This window comes from Triticum aestivum, chromosome 1A (assembly GCF_018294505.1).
Source record: "Triticum aestivum cultivar Chinese Spring chromosome 1A, IWGSC CS RefSeq v2.1, whole genome shotgun sequence".
In the NCBI taxonomy this organism is placed as follows: domain Eukaryota; kingdom Viridiplantae; phylum Streptophyta; class Magnoliopsida; order Poales; family Poaceae; genus Triticum; species Triticum aestivum.
This window is the reverse complement of record NC_057794.1, coordinates 584095980-584118704: the sequence shown is the minus strand read 5'-3', so window position 1 is coordinate 584118704 and position 22725 is coordinate 584095980. Positions and strand designations below refer to the sequence as shown.

The 22725-nt window shown below is 47.4% G+C and overlaps 1 long non-coding RNA gene across 4 annotated transcripts; it reads right to left on the bottom strand.

Annotated features, from left to right (window-relative positions):
* Positions 1–8824: 8824 nt before the first annotated feature.
* LOC123069912 (uncharacterized) lies at positions 8825–16291 on the bottom strand. 4 transcript variants are annotated; one of them, XR_006433200.1, is made up of 9 exons: positions 16013–16291; positions 12471–15844; positions 12311–12379; positions 10566–10780; positions 10349–10410; positions 10046–10266; positions 9290–9377; positions 9140–9207; positions 8825–9026 (listed from the first exon to the last, which is right to left on the bottom strand). It is a non-coding gene; the product is annotated as an uncharacterized lncRNA (long non-coding RNA). The 4 variants fall into 4 exon arrangements; XR_006433196.1 differs by having other exon boundaries at positions 9290–9360; XR_006433194.1 differs by having other exon boundaries at positions 9140–9377.
* Between the last annotated feature and the right edge of the window lie 6434 nt (positions 16292–22725).

Sequence of the window (22725 nt, the reverse complement as noted above, 5' to 3'; positions counted from 1 at the left end):
CCGGAGCCTCGGGCGGTGGTGGTGTGTCTCCGGAGGGCGCAGCGGTGGCGGTTCATCCATGCTTTGTCGAACTGCCGTTGTTGGCATTCGTTTCTTCTTTTCTTTTGAACTTGTTGTGCTGCTCGCCTCAGCAATGCTATGTGTTTAGTGTTCGTTTCTTTGGAATAGAAAGAGGGGAAAACCCCTTTTCGGCAAGCCACGATGAACACTCGGGACGATGGTGAAAAACAATAAATAATGCAGGGTGTCGACACTCGGGACCTACCTAGGCTCTTAAAATCGATGGGGTACAGCTCCTCAAGCATGTCCGTAGCAAAGATGTGGACACCTCCTACCTAAAGCCGCTCAATAAATCAATATAGGTGTGGACACTCGACACTTGAGGCCACAGCACCGTCACATGGATGGATGGATGGCTCACATTTATTGGCATCGCCGCCCATCCCTCTCCGGTGGCCGCTGGCACTTGCAGGCAAGCCCCAGCCCCCACCCCACCCCTGTCCCTCTCCACTGCCCGCAAGCGTCAAACATGGACGTTGGCAGACAAGCCAGTCCGTGAGCATCCTATGCTCTTGCTCCATGGGAGCGAATCCTTTTGCCGTCGGGGATAACCTCTCCAAGAATTGAAATGGCACTTTTGTCCTTGGTTGCACTTCTGTAAGACGACAATCGAATCAAAAAATTGCAACAGTGGATAGAAATTAAGTGCATAAGTAAAACTTTCTCTCAACTAAGATGCATTTTAACCACGTCATAATAATTTTCTAAATGATTCTGCAAGTCAACATAGGGTGAATCATATCAAACATCATCATCTTTTATTTTCTGTCTACCTTGAACTAGTCATTTATCTTATCTTATCGTATAACAGCTGCAGCTGATCCACCAAATAAAAATTAATTTGCTAACTCTGGAAATCCTGATTCACTTAGCAGTAGCTTATCAATAATATACCCATTACTGAAATCACGGAAAATACCGATTGCTTGATGTATGTTCAGTAGTCTCATGCTTTGTGTACTTTCCGCAACTTAGTATTGAGGTAGTGACACTAGTGCAATCTGAAAATGTCAATACAAAAAAAATATAGTTTTTTCAGTTAGTTCCATGATGCAATAATTTTGCACACAAAAAAAAAAGACCTGCAGACCTCCATTAGGAATCATAATTAGCTCTGAGATAGTATTGGAATAATCCAAACCTACGTGTGTTAGTGCTAAAAGTAGGAAAGTTCATTGAGTCATGTTAGGATTACTAAAGGGCCGGTGATCAGTGTTGCCGGTTGATTAGTTTAGGAAGGTGCCTTCGCGTGTCCTAGTAATAGTGTTCCTATATTAGACTAGGAGTCATTGTAGCTTTGCCGGTTGATGCTATGGCTGGTATGTGTATATATACACAGCCAGGTGCGTGAGTTTATTGTAACCGTGAGCACAGAGAAAACCAGAAAATAGAAATAAAGAGGAAAACAAAGGGCATGATACGGTCCCTTGGCTATCAGTTTTTGTGCGCGCGTGTGTTCATGCTATCTGATGTGATCGACCCTGAGGGCAAAATTCCAACAGATAGCTTCTAAAAAAACTAGATCTAGTGAGAAGACCCGCAGATCTCCATTAGGAATCACATATAGTTGAGCTTCCAGATCCGATATATTGCAAAATGAGCATATGTGTCTTGAATGACTAGAAGGTGCTTGTTGTCTCCTTAACCAATCTCTTGAAGAACAATTGGAGATATTTGAAAAAAAAGCCCAATTTTTTTTTTGAATTTTCAAAGGGGGGGGGGGGAGAGTTTCCCCCACCTGAATATATTAATCAAGGAGGCAAAAACCCCAGAGATTACAAGCATCAACCAAGATGCCTAGCAAGAGGATTACACAAGGGGGGGGGGGGGGGGGGGAGCAGGAACAAACTAAACGGGGCACCGACATGCCCGTCCGTCCCTTGCTACCCCAGGGCCGTTAACCAAGTATCAACATGGCCCCGGGCATCCGTTTTTAGGCGCCCACGCCACAGGAGAGCGTCTTCCCGGCAGCCCCGCAGCAACCGAGCGAGAGAGGGCCGCTGCCCCTGGAACACAACCGCATTCCTATGTTTCCACAAGTGCCAACAACAGAGCATGGCGAAGTCTCGGGCAGAGCCGATGACCGAGCTCGCCGAAGAAGCCAGCAGATCCAGGCAGTCAACCGCCGCACCATTGATCTCGACGCCAACATGTCTCCAGAAAGCCGCCGCGAACGGGCAGGAGAAGACCAGATGGTCCGCGCTCTCCGGCTCCCTTTCACAGATTGGGCACCCGACCCCATCTGCTTCGACAATGTGCTTCTTCAGCAGCACGTCTCTGGTGTGAATGCGTCGCTGCGCCATCAGCCAACAGAAGAATTTGACTCTGGACGGCACCCGCGCATCCCAGATGAACTGAGCCCAATGCAAGGTCCTCCCGCCGAACCTCAACAGCCGGTATGCTCTGGCAGATGACAGGCGCCCGCATGGGGCGATGATGTGGATGAGAGACCGCTCGTCCTCCCTGTCCCGGACCGGCGTGGTTGAGATCAGGGTTGAGACCACAGCCAATTCCTGTTCCCCGACCCGCGTGAGGCGCGGGACAAGGTGTCGGCGGAGCCCATCGGCTCGCACTTGCCAGACCGTCACCTCAACCGAAACGGAGTGTGAGAAGAGTGCAGGGAACGCTACCGCAATAGGACCGCATGGCAGCCAGCGATCTATCCAGAAGGAGACAGTGCGGCCATCCTTCACGTCCACCGAAGAGAGCGCGCGGTACAGGGGGATTAGCCTGGCTAGGACCACTCCCTGCTCTCCCAGGGCACGACCACCATTCCCAAGCAGCGATCGCCCATTTGCCTCCTCCCAGACCCAAGCCGCCCACCTCGAACGTTGAGCAACATGGAGCCTATGAACCATTTTCAGCAAGAGACATTCATTTTGGGCCGCAAGGCTGCGAACCCCCAGCCCTCCTTCACTTTTCGCGCGGCAAACCCGGTCCCACGCAACCAAGCATTTCGCTCCTGAGGCTCTCTCAGCAACATTCCACAGAAAGTCCCTCCGCATGGCATCCAGCTCTCTGATCAAAGCTGGGGGGAGGAGCAGGGCTGCCATGGCATAGGTTGGTAAGGCGTCCAGAACCGCGTTGATAAGGACCAAACGCGCAGCGGGTGAGAGTAGGCGCGCCGCCCAGCCAGCAAGATATTTATCGACTCTTGCGAGCATTGGCAGAAAATCCGCGAATTTCAGTTTTTCCCACGACAGCGGCAACCCAAGATAGGTTTGCGGGAAGGCTCCAACCGCGCAGCCCAGCGCCCGAACGACCACATCCTGGGTCCCTTGATCAACATGAACCAGGACGAGCGTGCTTTTGGCAAAGTTGATCCGCAGCCCAGTCGCCTCAGCAAACATATCCAGGATCTGACGGAGACGAACCGCGCCCTCCTCGTCTGCCCTCATGAGAACCAACGTGTCGTCGGCATATTGAAGCACAACGGCGGAGGAGCCGGGCGCCAGCGGATGCCTCATGACCGTATCTTGACGGATCAGCTGCTGCATCACATCTGCAACGATCAGGAAGAGGTAAGGCGAGATCGGATCCCCCTGGCGGAGACCACACTTTATTTCAAACCATCTTCCAGGCACCCCATTCAGTAAGACCGCCGAGCGGGATGAACGGAGGATCTCGTCAATCCAGTCACACCAAGCAGTCGGGAAGCCACGGACCTCCATGATAGAACGGAGACTATCCCAGTTAACTGAATCAAAAGCCTTGGAGAAGTCCAGCTTCAACACAACCGCAGGCATTTTTCTTCTGTGGCAGCATTGGACTAATTCAGTGGCATAGACAAAATTTTCAAAGATACTCCTCCCTTTCACGAACCCAGACTGGTCTTCATCAATCAGATCCATAATTTGCTTTTGAAGCCTGGTCGTCAGCCCTCGGCACAAGATCTTGACATCTCCGTTTTGCAGGGAGACAGGCCGGAAATCAGCCGGCATCGGCACACCGGTTGTCTTGAGGAGGAGAGCCACATAAGCTCGGTTAATCCCATCCAGGGAGGCAGAGCCGGACCAAAGATCATCGAACAACCTCTGAATATCATCAGCCACTTCGCGCCAAGCCGCCTGGTAAAAGGCAGGCCCCAGCCCGTCGGGCCCAGGCGCACTGGTGCGGACCAGCGCCTCGACCGCGGCCTTAACTTCCGTGCGGCTGAACGGAGCGATGAGAGGCGGGCCGTCCACCCGCATCGAGGGGGCGTAAAGCCCAGAGAGGGAGAAATGCCAGACGGGCCGCCGCGTCTGAGCTAAGAGGCCGGTGAAGAAGCCCAGTAGCGTGGCGGCCTTTCCTGCATGATCCACCACGCGTACCCCTTCGACTTCCAGGGTGGCGATCGTATTGCAGCGACGGTGGTGAGAGGCGGACGCGTGGAAGAACTGTGTGTTCTCGTCCCCATCACAGACCGCCCGCCTCCTCCCGCGTTGACGCCAGTGAGCACATTGGCGGAGAATTGAGCTCGCAGTGCCTGACGCGCGTCACCTCTCCGCGTTGATTCTTCTGCAGACAAGGAACGGTTTTCCTCCATAAAATCAAAGAACCCGATCAAGAACCGGCAGTCGTTATCAAAAGTAGGAATGTACCGGTGACGCTTTTTCCAAGCCTTGGACGCAAACCTAAATGCTTTCTTTTTGGCTGAAAGAATCCCAGCCGTGCCCGTGCCTCGGATCGAGTTAACCCAAGAAGGGAGAGTGGATGGGAGGAAGAGGGGGTCGGTTAACCAAGCATTTTCGAAGAAGAAGCGAGAAGGGGCAGGGACTTTGGTGGAAGCAGCCACCAAAAGAGGGACATGATCAGACGTGGTGCATGGAAGGGAGGAGAGGGTCGAGTCGGGGAAGGTCGCGTCCCACCTATTGTCAAATAACGCCCTGTCCAAGCGAGCCAAGGTCGGGGGGTTCTGCCGATTTGACCATGTGTACAGGCGATCCGAAAGATGCAGCTCGTGGAGGGCAGTAGAGTTGATCAATGAGTTAAACTTAGCGGCATGCCTGACGTCAAAGCGATCATTATTTTTCTCTGACGGATCACGGATAAGATTGAAGTCACCAAGCACGAGCCAGGCATCTGAGACATGAGCAGGCAAGGCAACCATGTCTCCCACAAAATCATCCACCAGGGAGTGATCGGAGGGCCCGTACACATTGGTTATCGTCATACGCGCGGCCGAGGAAGTGCAAGCCAGCGTGACAGTGAGAGAGAAACGCGATTCAGAGGAGGAAACCAGGGAGTATCGCACAGGATCCCAGGCTGTCTCCACACCTCCACGGCTCCCATCCGCATCCTTGGTGATAAACTCCGAGAGGCGCCCCGGAAGGAAAGTAGTAGCCTTACGGGAGTCTAAGGCAGACAACTTACTTTCCTGAAGGCAAACAAGACTAGGGTTGGCAGAGACCACAAGGTTCTTGACAACATCACATTTGTCCTTAGAACCCAAACCCTGGACATTCCAGAACAGCACACGGACAGTCCTAACAGAATTACTCCCCATTACAACAACACACACCGTAGCAGTACGAATTAAGGGAAACACTAGCGTAGTGCAGGAAAGAGCGAAGAAAAGATACAAGCCAGCCCGAGGGGAGGCAGATAAACGATGACTCACGGCTTGCCATCGCCTCAGCAGTGACAGAGGTTAGGCCGCTAATCATCAGCAGGGGCAGGCACCGGGGCAGTGGGAATGGAAGCAGCCGAGCGAAGCCCCGCCACCTTTTTCTTGCTTAAGGGGGCAAGAACGCCATCTAGGATCTTATCTATCTCCGCCTTCGCCTTGAGCCTGGGAGAGCACCCCGTCAGAGCTTCTTTCAGGGCTTTGAGTCTGACGGCTTTGGCTTTGACGCTGACCCAGGCCGCGCTCTCCTTCCCAGCCAGACGGAGACTGCGTCAGGCTTCGCCTCCAGCTCCCGTCACCTCGGCAGCAGGCAGGTCCTCGTCCAGCTCGACAATGGTCACCGAAGAGCGAGAGCTCTTCGAGCCAGAGACGGGCGAATCAAGGAGGAGAGGAGAGGCGGGAGGAGGGCCCAGGCAGGGAGGAAGGAGGGGGAGAGCGCTTCCCTGGCCGGGGAGAGGCGGCGCTCCAAGCACACGCAGCACCGAAGCGAGCCACCGCCCGCCCCCACGGCCGCGCCCCCGGAAGGGAGGAGCGTTGATGATGGCGCCGCGCCCCCGCCCCGCTGGCGTCCCCTGGAGGACGGCAAAGTTGTGTGCAAAGGGCGGCGGGGGTCATGGAAGAAGGGTAGGTACATCCCATCTCTGGAGAAGGAGTCGGAGATGGCCCACGCGCGCACCGGCCAGACGGAGATCACCCGGACACCCCATCGATTGCCGATAGGCCAGATGTCACAGGGCACATCCCGCGGGTTGCGGAGGCGCACCACAACCCTCACCGTGGCCAGCTCGCGCCCTGCAAGAACCAGCGGGTCAATCTCAAGCACCTTGCTAAAGGGCGCGAAGGCCACCGCGATGCTAACAGGATTCAGGTGCTCGGAGGGGAAGCAAGTGGCGGCGAGGAGGGCACACATCCCCACATGCACCTCCGTGTGGGCATACTGCTCCTCGCGATGGAGATCGATGCGCGCGCCCTCGTGCATGAAAGGTTGGTGGCGCATGGCTTCCTCACGGTTTGCCGGGGTGGCAAAACGCAGGTACATGGCCCCGATTGACGAAGGGATGGTCTCGGGGAGGATGTGCCCGATGTCACGTAGGAGAGCAGCCTGCGCCGCCACCGTGTCGTTGTAGAAGGCATTTGGAGGCTCGATGGTGACCACCGCGAGCCGCAAGGCCGCGGAGTAGTCGCCGTCCGGCATGAAGACCTCAACTGAGTCCGGGCGGCGGGACTCAGCAGCAATGGAGCATCCCGACGACCGAGAGGACTCTGAGCCCTCCAACGACCCCGTGATGGAAGTTGGAGCGCTGCTGGACCCCAACCCGTCAGAGCCGGGAGCAGGGCGCGCAACTGCAAGCCCCTGACCATGGTCGCCGCCCAGGACCGGCTCGGGGTGGCTTGTCACCGGAGAGGAGGGGACGGGGGACGGCGGCGGAGAAGACACCACAGCAGAGGTGGAAATGTCGCAAAACCGCGGTTCCTTGCACACTTCAGGGACGCTCTCCGCCAGCGAACTGGCCCCCCCAGTTTCAAACCCCCCAAGGAGGGGCACGTCAACCAGGGCCCGGGCAGCACAGGCGGCGGCAGAGGGGTACGGGGTGGCGGGGCGCCGGGCAGGAGGAGGTGGCGGCGGAGGCGGTGGTGTGGCGGAGGGCATCGGCCTGGGAGGGGAGGTGCAGGCGGCATGGTGGGGCGAGGACTTGTGAGGGGATGCCATGGTGCAACGCGGCGATCCGGCGCGGTAGCCCGAGACACGGCAGCGACGGCAACGAACAGGGTCGCGGCAGTCCCTGACGAAATGGAGAGTGGAGAGGCAGCGGAAACAACCCGAGAGCGATAGCGGAGGGATGAAAGGGCGCGGGGCAGGGTTATGGCTATGGTTAGTGGAGAGGAGCGCGTCCCGATATGGGCTTCCCCCCACACCAGCAGGGGTAGTAAACGCTGACGAGACAGCCGCCGCTGAGCCATCCCCCCTGCAGTCAATGTCCGGCGAACAGCCGCTACGGACAGCGGAGTTGTCGCACTGGGATGCGACCAAACTCGGCGGGAGATCGGGCACGGGATGGGCAGGAGATCTCTCGGGCGTTCTCGATGAATCAGCGAGCGAAACGTTAGCCTGCGGTAGGGGGAGCAAACCGAGGGAATTAAACCCTAAGGGGATGGGGCACCAAATCTCTAAAAGCCTATGGCGGCTAGCCCTAGCCCCTCCCGCAGTAACTCCCGGTTGGTGACCGCGGCCAGCCACGCGCGAAGCGCGAGACACGCGCACAGCACGAGCCCGGGCCCTGGCCGCAGTAGCGTAGGCCCCACCCTTAGAGACGAACAGCGAGAGGTTGATGGCGTGCAAGAGTCCAGGGCCGACGGCGATGAGGAACTCGGTGACGGCGGGGCTAGCTACCTCAATAGAGAAGACCAGAGCCCGTCGGGGGAGGCGATGAGCTTTTCATCCGGCGAGCAGAACAAGTAGGAGAGAAGGTTCGCAACTCCGCTCGCCGAAAAGCACTTCGCCGGGAAAGGAGCAACGACCCAGAGAACACCGGGGGGGCCCAGCTCAGGGAAGGCCACCGTGTTGCGAGACACAGAGGTGAGGAACGAGGCCAACACACGCTGACGGAAGGCAATGCCAGGACGCGGAACCGAGGCACAGGGAGGAGCATGGGACGAACAACCGACAAAGAGCGAGTTAGGGTTACCTCCAGGGCAGGAGCCAGCAGCCAGAGCGGCGTGAGGGTGGCTGGGGACGACTGCCGGACTTGGGGAGGACGATGGAGGAGGAGCAGCGGCCGCGCCCTCGGACGCCGCCGGGTCGCCTGGCGGGTCGCCAGAGCCCTCACTCATTTCCCCCTCACCAACCCTACGACCTACGTGACCCCCAAAAAAATTAAGCTATCATCTGAAACATTGCATATTACAGTAAAACTCCTAGATAGTATTAGTCCAAAGAGAATTTTGAGACTATCGGTACTTTTGATAGAACAAAAGTAGTGCATTCCAGGGATTTATCTCTGAATCATGCATGCAGCTAAGCAGCAGCTATAATGTAAATTCAGAATTAAAAATAAGTTATGGGTTATTTTGAAAATCAACCTTCCTTGTTTGTCCCATCTTGAAAGTGCCATCGTCAACACCAATAATAACTCTCAAATTCTCAAAATATGCAATTTTTTTCCAAATAAATCAAATTATTCTTATAAAATGAAGTCAGAAATTCAAAGTCATGCGCCAATTTCATTACATGGGATTTTTTTACCAACCATTACATGGGATGTTGTTATCCAACTGCCTAAGATGAAGTCTCAGAAGATTTGCTATGTTTGCTGCATCTTGTGACTGTAGATCAAGACATAACTCATCTTTTGCCTCCTGTCTGCAGCAAGATCAAAAGGTTGACTCCATCAATCTGGACTCAAAAATTTCCTCATATTACACAAATATAATCCAATAACTTTCAGACAATAAGGTAAAAAGAAGTACACTTACTTGGACATGGTGATCTCCCCAGCATATTTTTCACCAGATAATCGAGCCATCCTATAATACTTCTTTCCCTTGAAGCCCAGAGAAAGGTCATTTAGCACTTAAAACTTGAAACACTTCCATCAAATTTTGTTAATCCCTCTAGTGGCTCACCAGTAGTTATTCCCTCCCAAAACACAAGTAATACTTCCGTAAAAAGATACTCTTCTTTCTGGCCACCCTCCCTAAAAGCATCAACAACCTAGAATTTTCAGCATAATATCTTCAGTATAGATACACACAAAATAAAAATCCAGAACAAATCATCATTGCGAAGCACCGCCACTCCCCACCCCCTGCCTTCCCATAGCACTGCTTCATCATACCCCACTGCTGCTTTACGGTAGTTGTCGTAATCATCCTCATCACACGCAACTGGTTGTACATGTATTCAAAGTACATAAATGATAATAATTTTCTATAATAATGTATGTTGATATGAATTAATCATCACAAATGGTGCATAGCATGAAACTAGAACCAGAGAACAACTGACCTAGAGAAGCTTCATAGTAACAGTTTTAACAATCACTTTCAAAACAATATTCACAAAGCATACAACAGAAACAAATCATTTGTCGATTCTCTAACTTAGATCATATTTCATCCAAAAAATTATTAGCATATGACAGCTGCCGGAGTTGTCCTTTAGTTATGTCAATCAAATATATCTTTTTTTGACTATACTCATATATATCTTCTAACATCAGTATTAGGGTACATTGGTTTTGTAACCTAAAAGTAACCGGTTCCTTGGAAATGTCAAATCAAATATCTCTGGTAACTTCAGCATCAAGTCTCTAACTCACCTAGAATAAGCATATTTTTCATATGCATGCACATGTCATTCCGAAGTATAAAAAATTATACCTTTGCTGCCTAGGATAATTTTCACTGGCAGATCCGTAGAGGGTGATAAAACTAAAATGTCCTCGAGAGGTTTTACTACTGGTTCTGATATGAAACTCCTTCCATTTGCACCCAATTCATACCACCTTCCTTTTGGTTCCTCCTCAGATCTTTCAGGTGCAGTGGACACTGACTATAGAAACTCTCCTGGACTAATCTGTCGTCTTGGGTTATGCAATCATCTACATAAAGAGAAATGAAAAATTAAGCAATAGCATACATGATGGAAGGAATAAACCAATAAAAAAAGAGGAAGAGATCAACCTATATGTGGATTGTGATCCTAGGCAGCTCCCCTTGGAAAAAGAGGATTCGGCTGCCGTGCACTGCAAAAAAAATATATTTGGGCTAAATATCATTCAAATCCTCATAATATGTTTAACAAATGGAAGTGCATCCTTGCTTGCTAGAGAACATAATTTTTCATCAAGATATCAATCTACAAAGTGTAACAGACTACCAAGTGATGGCATTCCAATACCTGAGTCAAGTTCATTACCCTATGGCATCGAAAGTTGAAGGTCAGTCAAGAAATCCCCAGCTTTGTTGCCATCACTATTTGTTCTACAGTAAGCATTGGCTGTATCTCCAAGTGAAAAGTCACAAGTGAAGGCATCAAGAAATACATTAAGTGCCCTTGTTTCATCATCACTGATTGAAGTCAGTGAACTGGAAAGATCAATCGTGAGGATCCTCCTGAAGAAGAACCAAGTAAAATATAGTTGAGCCTGCTATACAAAAGAAATCCAGAGTGTATGTGAAATGAAAAGGAGGAACATGAAGTCTAGCGCGTATATTTTGGCAATACAAGAAGCAGTGGAGAACTTTGAAAACAAATGGTAAAATCTCAAACATACATAACTGTGTCAATTCAAATGTACCGTGATTCATCTTAAGATTCTACTTGCCAAACCATGCATTAGTACATAACAATGGTCAGTTAAGTTTGAGATGTTGTGTTATTTTCTTGTCTCTGTAAAAAATGATGTAAAGATCGTCCTTATGGCAAGTTATGGATATAAAACAGAATGAACCACAAACCTTAATACATTTGGTGCAAAATCATGATTTTTGGTCCAAAACGTGTGTAATAGACTGATAGAGAATAAACTTTATGGTCCTTAAAGAATTGGCACGATCTCATGATCTCAGCATAGAAAGAACATGAAAGGGTCACAACCAAATCATGATGACAATATTTGAGGGAACATTATTTTCCACAAACCAGATATTGTTCAGGCATTTAATGGAAATCATAATCCAAAAGGATATATCCTACCGAAAGGGCAATAGAAACAATTGGCTCAAATAAAAAGGAGGCCAAACAAGGAACTAAAACAAATCCAAGCAACAAACTAAAACTACCAATGCTGCCGCACGATTCCAGTTCCTTGAAACTTGCGAACAGCAATCCAAACTCTAGCATAAACAATGCTTCAAGTGAGTATCCTAAACAAGGAGAATAGTACAAGTGTGTACTGTGTAGGAAATATAGCTGTTAGCAAAGTCCAAGAGCACCAAACACAAATTTTAGTTAATTAGCAACACATGACAAGGAAGGAAGGTGAATATTAACAGAGAAATATTCAATCAACTTTTTAGAATTTGAAAATACGACAATTTAGTGGATACTAAAAATTCAAAAACACCATAAACTAGCTTATTGCAAGCTGAAGGCTGTGATTTTCATCATGATTGCACATGGTATAGAGCATAAAGAGTTTCCAAATGGGCAAAAACGGATAGAAAATGCACCCAGAGTCCCAGACAGACCTATGGAAATAATTTATCGAAGGTTCCATGAATTTTCTACCGATTGAGTTTCCACTGAGCAGTGTTCCCTTTTAATCTCAATATTGGCTAAGCGAGGTCTTATAACAGTCATTGAGGTCCCTTTTTTATTTACCTTTTGCACACTTGCAAGGTGAGATTCAACCTACAGACATGGTTTTGAGTAAACTGGATGCACTTCAGCAAGACAAGTAAACAAGAATTGCTTCAGGTCTATCATGTGTCTGTCCAATAGTGCAGGCTTTATCGGAATCTATAGTAGCTGAGTAAGGCTCTACGATCTCTCTTTCTCTTTATTTTCTCAATGAAAGTAAGCGAGGTTAACTTTTACATCTTCCTACCTAGTGAAAATAACTAGCACAAATAGGGTTCAGGGGAAACATTATCATAACAAACAAAAATGTAGGAAGAAACATTTAATCGTCAAACACTTACGTCTGACTCCCCGAAGATGCTTGAGCAAAGAACTCAAAGTAAATAATTGAACGGTGAAAGCTCGAAGGCCTGTTGAGCATAAGATGCATGATCAATTTCCTGGAAGCAAAAACCAGTAGGACACGATATCTACAAGCTGTAATGGGTATCAGTTACCAACCAGGCATTATTTCCTTGAAAAGACGGGGCCAAGTGGGGGAAAACGGCCCAAGCAAGACTGCAAGAATTAGTGGTCCAGCTTCCACCGGTAAATTTAGCCAATTTTGATACTTTTAAGTCATCCGGTGTCAATCTCCACTTGGTGAATGTCTATGGCCCACAGTCACCAACAGAGAAGATTTCATTTCTGAATGACCTGCAGATGCTATGCATGAATTCCCCTCTTTCTCTAGTACTCTTGGGTGATTTCAATTTAATTGCTGCAGCGGCAGACAAGAGCAATGGTAACATCAACAGGGGGCTTGTCAACGCCTTCAGAGGTTTCATTAATGCTCTGGAGCTGAAGGATATGTATTTGCATGGCAGAAGGTATACATGGTGCAATGAGAAATTAAATGTCGTGCTTGTTTGTTTGTAACCATCCATGGAATGATGCTTTTCCTAATCCCTGGCTTCAAGGGCTTTCTACTGCTGACTTTGACCACTGTCCTTTGCTTCTCACACTCAAATCATTATTCAAGCCCCAGAGGAGATTCAGATTTGAGAATGTTTGGGTTCGCTTGGAGGGTTTTTCTGAAACTGTCACCTCAGCTTGGCATGGGGCTATTCGCTCGACCGATCCTTTCATTAACCTACACAACAAGCTTAGTCAGACGGCTAAGAAACTGCAGTCTTTGGCCTCATCCTTATTCAGTGACATCAGGTTGCGCACTCTTATTGTCCATGAGTTGATCTATCAGCTTGACTGTGCAAGGGACTGCAGGGAGCTCACTTGAGAAGAACATACATTCAGGAACAATCTTAAGGTGATGAGCCTGGGATTTGGAGCTCTGGATCGTTGCATATGGAGGCAGAGATCCATATGGCTGAAGGAGAGAGAATGCAACTCTAAGTTCTTTCATATAAAATCCTCTGCTAGAAGAAGACATAATTTCATCCCCTCCCTGATTTGCAATGGGGTTGAAGTGACTGATCAGCAAAACAAAGAGCAATGTATTTGGGAACATTTCAATGGCTTGTTGGGATCTTATCAACATAGAGAGGCCTCTCTCAACCTTGCTGCTCTTTGCTTTCCTGAGACCAACCTCTCATGCCTAGACAATAACATTTCAGTGGAGGAAATTACAAAAGCCATCTTTGATTTGCATCCTGAAAAAGCTTCTGGCCCGGATGGCTACACAAGGCTTTTCTTTCGCAAGTGCTGGGATCTCATAAAGAATGATCTTGTCGGTGCTGTCTTACACTTCCAGAACCTCAACACCCAAAATCTATTCCTGCTAAACAGTGCCATCATAACCCCCCCCCCCTAAGCACCAGGGGGCCAATAAACCAAATGAGTTTTGTCCGATTAGTCTCCTCCATTGCTTTGCCAAGATAATTGCCAAAATCTTAGCTTCTAGACTGCAGCCTTTCATGCATCGTCTGACTTCTCAGTGCCAAAATGCATTTTTTAAAGGGCGAAGCATTCATGATAACCTCGTTTATGTACAAGCAATGGCGAAATCATTTAGACAGAAAGAGGTTCCGGCTGTTCAGAGGTTTTGGGCGTATGTGGCGTGGGTGGATCTCTGCTATGTTTCTCTCGGCCTCCACCAAAGTTCTTGTTAATTCTCGGGTCCCTGATCAAATTCTGCATAGGAAAGGTCTGAAGCAGGGTGACCCGCTCTGGTCGTTGCTTTTTGTCTTGGTCGTTGATTGTCTTGGTTGCCTGATGGACCTTGCTCAGCAGAAGAACATCCTCTCCCCCCTCGGCAAGATGGCCATCAAGCATAGGGCCTCCATTTACGCAGACGATGTTATCATCTTCATCAAACCTTTATTACAGGACTTCAATGATGTTTAGCAGATCATGTAACTCTTTGGTAAAGCGACATGCCTATGCACCGATATGGCTAAAAGTAAAATTCTTCCAACCAGATGTGATGGTATTGATCTCACTCCTCTACAACTTGCTATTGGTTGCCAGATTGCTAGCTTCCCTTGTACTTATTTGGGGATGCCCCTCTCGGATAAGCGTCTTAAATTGACTAATTTTCAAGAGCTTCTGGACAAGCTTATCAAGAAAATTGCTGCATGGAAGGCACGTTGGATCTCCTCTCCTAGGTGGTTGGTTCTTGTTCGCTTCGTATTATCAGCCATGTCCATCTTTTTGCTTCTTGCCATGGAGCAGCCAAAGTGGATTATCAAGCAGATTGACAAACTACGGCGTGCTTTCCTTTGGGCAGGAGCGGATGCTATCACTGGCGGTAAGTTCTTGGCGTGATGGTCGCAGGTCTACTCGCCAGGTGCAGTTTGGTCGGCTCGGTATCCTGATCTTCACAAGCAAGGTATTGCTCTAAAAGTGAGGTGGTTGTGACTCAATCATAGAGAAACTGACAAGCCATGGCATGATCTTTTGATCCCTGTTGATAAGGAAGTCAAGGCTCTGTTTATTGCTAGTACTTGTTTCATCTTGGGGGATGGCAAATCGGTTTCATTTTGGCACGACCACTGGTTGAATGGGGATGTTCCAGCGCTTGCCTTCCCAAATCTTTATAAACACACCAAGAAGAGGAAGATCACTGTTAATGAGGGCGTCACCAACAGTAAATGGATATCTTTGATAAAGCACAACCCGGACATTGATGTTCTTTCTGAATTTATCAACCTTTGGCACCACACTCAAGTAGTTTTGCTGTCTGAAAGGGAGGATGTGCTAAATTGGAAATGGAATCCTGATGGGAAGTACTGTGCTAAATCTGCTTATCTGTGTCAGGTCTGGGGAAGGATTGAGTTCCCTTTCAAGGAGCTCACTCATATGGCAAATTAAAATCCCCCCTAAAGTGCACTTCTTTGCCTGGTTGGCTGTACAAGGGAAGTGCCTGACAGCCGATAATCTCGCCAAAAAGGGTTGGCCTCATAAACCTTTGTGCCCTCTTTGCAGATTAGGATGGGAGTCTGACTCTCACCTGTTCACCTCTTGCCCTTTTGCTGCTGGGGTGTGGGGCTTCTGCTTAACCAAGTTCTGTTTCCCATTTCAAATCATGCCGACCAACTCCACTCAAAGTTTTCTGGAATGGTGGATTTCCTCTCTTCATCAGACTAGTACAAGCAGACGCGGCTTTAATCATGATCATCTGTTGGCATATTTGGAAAGAGAGAAACAACAGGTTTTTTCAATGGCAAGGTGCAGAACTTCCTGCAAATCTGTGATGGCATTCTGGATGAGTTGAGAACTTGGAGATATGCTGGTGTCAAAGGGCTGCAATGGACTGGAGAAGGTTAACCCCCCTTTAGACTTTTAACCTTGTAAGTCCTGTGTACCGTCTCCCCATTAGATTCCTGTAATTCATGTATATTTAACGCCCTGTACTCTGATGTCCTGATCTTCTCTTACTGTAATAACGAATGAAATCAGCAAGGCCGTATTTCGTCAAAATAAAATATCTTGGAAACAAAATATGAAGAATAACCGCCACAGAGATAAAACAAAAATCAGATATTTGGGGCAGTCGCAGTAGGAACCAAGGGAATTGGGGCAAGGATGTACAGACTGAGCCATACCTATGAGAACGAGCTAGGATCGCTCGGAAGAAACACATCCTCTGCATCGATGGTTCCCGAGTTAGACCACGGTGGTGGGGAGTGGAAGGCGACCGGAACGGCGAAGGAGCGAGCTCAGAGCGCGGTGCCAGCAGTGGACTGGTTGTGGCGGCACAACGTGTCGACCGATCCGAGAGTGAGGAGCGCGAGCGCAGTGATTGTTCCAAGACCTAGGCGCGAGGTCAACGGTCATCCGAGCGAGAGCAAGGAAGAGGATGTGTTGGCGGCGCGTCGGCGAGGCGAGGCGGTTGGGGATTTTTTTTTTCATTATTATCTTTTTTTAGACGAATTATTTCATTTTTTATTAAGTAGACGAGTTTACTTATTGTGGATGCGAAAAAAATTGTTTCTTGGCTATCTAAGTTTGCTTCCCCTCTCGTGAACCCATTGATGGACATGAAATGGACTGAATTGCAGAAAACCAACAGATTGAAGTGTAGGGTTGCAGAAAACACTCTTCTACGAAAATAGTGCAGAAAACACTGATTTTCAGCCTAATCATCTGCGAAAAACACTGGACCATACGTTTGGGCATTTTAAGCTCTATTATGACATCCGAGGCCCTGTTTTGGTAACGTGGCATAACGGCTGCGATCTAACGACGTACGTCGCTACAGTTACATCGGACACGTCGTCTCGATCAAAACCGCATTCTATCTCCTCGCTCTCTCACATTTGGCTCGCCCTCTCCTCACTCTCTGCTCTTCTCCCCCACCGTCGTCCTGCTGCTCCGGCACGCCATGGTGTCATGGAACGACGGCGAGACCAGTGAGGATTCAGTCATGACGTCACCTCCTCTTATGATGGCATCATCAAGGCTAGTTTGTTAGGGAGCTAGAGCCAGGGTTAGGGTTAGTGAATTGGGGATTTTGTGAATGAGCTCGATCTGAACCTAGGGCTTTCTTTATTTGCTCCCGCAGCTTCCTGCTACCATGCACGATTCGAATTTCAGCGGCATTGACGCAAATGTTACTGTGTTGTGCGAACACAGCGAGCCGGCAGAGCGCTTTGTTGCATTTGAATGGATGCACACCGGCAGGAGGTTTCTTGGGTGTCCTCAGAAGGTATGCTTCAGAACCTGTTTAGTGGAAGCTGCTCATTGGCTCTGTCTAATGCTTGGTCCATATTTTTTGATCTGGTCAATGCTTAATGCTTTGTTTATCAAGTTGTTTAGCTTTGTTAAGTGCATGGTCTTTGTTTAGACCTATGTTGTCATTAGTGCATGGTAGTCATTGTTTATTGTGGTCAATGCTTAATGCCTTGTTTACTGAACTTAGGTTGCTCTTACTTAACTAAAAAGCTCATGGTAGTGGTCATTGTTTATTGAATCTCTTTAACAATGGTCATTGTTTATTTGTTAACAATTGTTGTCCCATTTGCTTGTTGTATAGATTAGTTACTTGAACCTCTTTAACAGTAGATGTCTTTAATAAACATGTTGATTTCAATGGTGTTTATAATACTGCCTATTGTCGACCTATTGTGCTCTTTGTTTATGTTAAGAGTGGGAATGGCACTGCAGTTTGTAGATCCCACTCACTTAGCTTATTCTTTATTTGTTTATTGTTTGTTTTATAGGAAGGCATAAATTGTGGAGTAGTTCAATGGATTGATTTTGAATGGCCAGACTGAATGGGGAAGACATTGGCCAAGTTATGGAATATGTATGAGGAGAGTAAGGCAGCTAGGACCAATGACAATCTTGAGAGTTCATTTACAATTCACAACCTAACAAAAGAGAAGAAGAAACTGCGGGATAACTATGAGAAGTTAGTTGGTGATGTGAATGCTCTTTTGGATGCCCAGGAGCAGAGGGCTGTGGAGTTAAGCTATCAGCAGGAGCAGAAGGACAATGTAGCTGTCAATATAGCTGAGCTAGACAATGAAGTTTGGTAACTTGAAGGCAGAGCTGTCAAAGAAAGATGAGGAGAATAATAAGCTGTAGGAAAAGAATGACACTCTTAAGCACCTCATAGGTGCTCAAGCCAATGTGATTAGGAATATGAAGTTCAATCATTTGAAGGAGAAAGAAAGGTTGATAGAAGAGAGTCATAAATTGTAGTATCACATTTTTGAGCTTCAGAAGTCTGAGGAAAAGATAAGGCTGAAGCTTTCAGGGGGTGAAGGCCATCTTAGATTATTAGTGTGCATCTAGTATGCATTGTTGAACTATGTTGTTGGATCCAACAGTGTTGTAATGTAGATGATATTCATCTATCCAGTACTTTAGTTTGAATTTGTGAACCAAGTACTTTAAGTATGTTTTTTTGTGAACTATGGTGTTGGATCCAGTGCTAAAACTTGATGAAACTTGATGTGAGTCCAATTTGATGTTATGTGGTGCATGTGCTTAGTATAATATCATTTTATATGTTTAGGCCATTAAACCAAAGTGATGTCAATATGTTGAAAGTGCCACCTAGATTCATGGATGCATTGACAGTTCCTAGAATGCTTCTTTGCTTCTTCAAGCAACTCAACATATGTTGGACATATATCCCACTTGGCAACCTCTGTCTTGGTCCTATTTCCATTGAACCTAACCATCAACTTAGTCATTATTCCATCTACCATGGTCTTTACTGGTTTAACCCTCACATCTAATATCATCTTGTTAAACATGTCACTAATATTCTTGAAAACTAAGTCAGTTTTGCAATTCAAGTCCATGGCATATCTAGCCCAAGCATGTCTAGAAACTTTATTAAGCCAAGCCAAAGCAGCCTTACACTCTTGTTTAAGAGCATCCATTGCAGCAAGACAGCCACATTCAGTATAAGAGTAACTAGCCTTATCCATGTACTTCTATAATTCTGCCCCCCTAAAACCAGAAGTCTGGAAGTTTTGATAGATGTGTCTATGGTAGAATCTATGTGGGAAATTGGGGAATACATGGTTTACAACATTTGGAAGGACCTGTTTGAAAAAATGACCAAAATCACCACTACATCCAAGTAAATAATATGAACTAGCTAGCTAGTACTAAGCAATGGATATGAGCAACAACTAAGCAATGAATATGAACTAGTACTAAGCAATGGATATGAGCAACAACTAAGCAATGAACATGAACTACTACTAAACAATCATTATGAACTACAACTAAGCAATCACTTTGAACTTCAACTAAGTAATCACTTTGAACTACAACTAAGCAATTAATATGAGAAAGAACAAGGAAATTACCTTCTATCTACCAGAGATTATGGTGTAATAACCAAATCTTGCTGTTTCTCCACCAAGTGTTATCTTTAGTTCTGCGAGAAACCAAGTTCAACTCTTTGTGTCTTCTTTGTCCACAACTGCAAAAGCAATGTGATATATGTTATTATTCCCATCCCTTCCTATGGCAACAAGGATTTGTTGGCCAGTATACAGCTTGATGAAGCATCCATCCACACCTGCAATGGCACACAACACATGTTAGAAACAAGGCATTTATGAACACATGTCAGAGAAAACAAAGTTCAGTAATCACCTATGAATGGTTTGCATCCAATCAGAAATCCTTCCTTGCAAGCATTCAAACAGATGAACAAACCATGAAACCTTGGATTCTTACTTGCATGCTCTTTTAGGAACTTAGTTGCGACAATGTACCTACTACCTGGATTTGTGTCTAACACAACCTGCAAGTAATCCCTGATCCTGGTATATTGCCTCCTCTAATCTTGTTCTTAGACTTGTAGGCCATATGAGTGCTGATCTCAACTCCATACTTACTCTTCAGATTTGCATTATTGTACTTACTAAAACATATGCTCGTGCGTTGCAATGGGAGACTGCAAGGCACGCACATCAGGTTTTGAGACATAGGATCCTATTATTCTTTAGATAGCATGTCAAACTACCTTTAGGATCCTATGCACATCAGATAGTGTTGTCAGACTTCTTTTACCTTAATGACAGAGCAAATGCACGTTACTATGAATCAGGGGTGGATTGAAAAACTGGATCATCGTACACGGGTTGCTCATGACAATAACCATGGACCGATTGAGAGTAGGGTTGTTCGAGATGTTAGTTTGGAACATGAAACATGATCCCGGATCAATTTAGCAAGATGAACAGCACAAACTTCAGATGATTAGTGCATACAAAAGTTAATGAAGAAATAACATTATTCAATGTTCGTAATGATGCCACAACCTGAATAGATCTTATGCCATGCAACTTGACATTATCGGTCAAACATAGTATGTGTGGTAGATACACCATTAATGACTGTTTAGGCATCTGGATCATGGAGATTACTCGTATATGTCAAACTCTTGTTTTATAGTATTGTACATTCAAAGGAATTCACAAGCTTACTGTCCACCTACACTTTCAAAGATAATTGAGCTTGTTACTACTTTTTATTCTACTACTAATAGGCATGCACAAGAGTACCGCAAACTTTTTGTAAAAAAGAAAGACAAATTTCATCGGCTTGAAACTGACGGTGTTTTTTTATCGAAGCTGAACCTGAAAGCTTCGGTCATGGGTCCCCTTTGTTCTACTATGAGTTGTAGATGGATCGCTGGCTCTGCTCTTTTGAGCTTTTTTCAAAGAAGAACCCCGGTTCCTCTGCAAGATCCCGGAGTAGCAGGTTAAGCTGATTCTTCCCTCTATATATACTCCCTCCGTCACATAATATAAGAACGTTTTTGAAACTACACTAGTGTCAAAAACATTCTTATATTATGGGACAGAGGGAGTAGCATTTAGTCCTTAATTAAAAGCTTGCGGTTGTCCCTAATGCCTAGCATGAAAAATATTAAAATCAGGTGTTTTTGTATGAACTAAAAGAATATCTCATCATGATCAAATGACTTCTAGTCCCCCCCCCCCCCCCCCCTCCCCAAAAAAAAGAAAAAAAGACTTCTAGTTAAAAACTTTCAGGTAAAATAAGAGAAAGAGAGAATGTATTAAACATATCTATCATAGATATACGAATTCATCTTTAGATCAGATAGCAGAGCCAAGGATTGGTGGTCAAGACTACTATTGTAGTCTGGGCCTTGCTGTGCAAGGTGAGCACGTTTGAGGCCGAGGCCGGCATGCACCTGGGCGTCTTGCCGCCTTGCATGCGTGCAACTCGGACTCCCACATGCATGCATCACGTCCTTGGCTCCTAGCCGTGCTCGAGTCTTGCATCGCGCAGCCGCGTGCATTGAGCAGCAGTGCGCACTCGCCATGGGAGAGACCAGCGTGCAGTCCCACGTGGAGGCCGACCATCTAGTCCAGCGTGTGCGTGTGGTAAGGCCGTTCAGTCCAGTCTGACACCCGCGTCGACCAGTCAAGCGTACTCCTATGAGGGAAACCAGCAATAATGCTAAACATACAAATGTTTACATGCTTTTACACGCCGACTAATTTTTTTTTAAACTAACCAACCTCTTTTCCCCTGATTTTTATGGGGATGGTTCCTTCTCCCCCTTAATCTCCAATCAAAACCCATCTTTATGTTTTTTTTGGAACGTCACCGAAGGGCAGAAAAAGACTGCCCACCTGAATTTTCATATAATTAACTGAAAAAAAGAGCCTGTCATACAAGGGGGAGAGAGAGAGATAGGTGTAGGGAGGCCCCGACACCCTGGCCCACCTTTATGTAAAAGCACGTATCCTTTTGTACGTGTAACATTACTTGGGAAACAAAGTATCTATCTCACCCAACCAAAACTATCTCCGCAACAGCCCTGTAATCGTGCCAACGCCGTTCCGCCAGGATCGCATTAGGCGATTGGAGGAGGCGACCGGGATCCCTTGCGCGCCGCCGGTGACGCCGCCGGTTCCCTCTCTCTCCGTCGGCCGCTCCGGTGGCGGGAGGGAGGGGGAACCCCGGGTCTGTTCTTTAGGTGGGCGTGTGGTAGGGTTAGGGTTGAGGGAGACGCTGCCGAGGCCGTTGCGGTGGTGTCGCGTTGGAATAAGTTTCTCCGGGCTTCGTTCACGGCCAGGCGAGGCTTTTGCCTTCGTCTAGGAGCCAGCGGTGTTGGGGATCCCCGGATCTTGTCGAGGTCGCGGGCTATGGTGGTTGGAGGTCCATTGATACTGGCCGTTTGGATCCTCAGATGGGCGATGGATGCAGGGAGACGAAGACCTTTCTTCTTCCTTATTGGTATGATTTGTTGCTGCTGTTCTTCTCCTTCCTCTGCGCTGATGCTGGTGGGAGATCCTGCTTTGTCCGGGCAGATGGCCCGGCCGCGGTGCTGGACCGGTCGGATGACTCGAGTTCTCTTCCTTTCGGAAGGGACACTTTTCGCGGTACTCAAAGCCAAAGATGGCGACGACTGTTGCAGGTGTGTTGGATTGATGTCCATGCCCTCTCAGCGATGGTGTCAAGAAAAGAGGGAGCAGTGTGGCGGCAATTATACCGTGGTCGAAGATGATGACCTGTTTGCGACTGGTTGCAGATTCTTCTGCTGCAGGGGTCTTCTCTCAAGATTCAGGGATGATGACACAGGGCTCCGGAGATCTTCTTGTGTTATGGTTGTCTTAAGGTACTCTAGGTGTTCATGGTCCTTTGTGTTTGCGTTTCAGTGTGCTTGTAAGAGTCAACTACTTTGTACTGATTCGTAATTTGAATGAAGAATTTCTCAAAAAAAAACATTACTTGGGAAACCAGTGTGCTGCGTGCAGACCCGCATGAGGCCAACGACGCCAATGACGGGATCTCCCGTAGCAGTGTCATT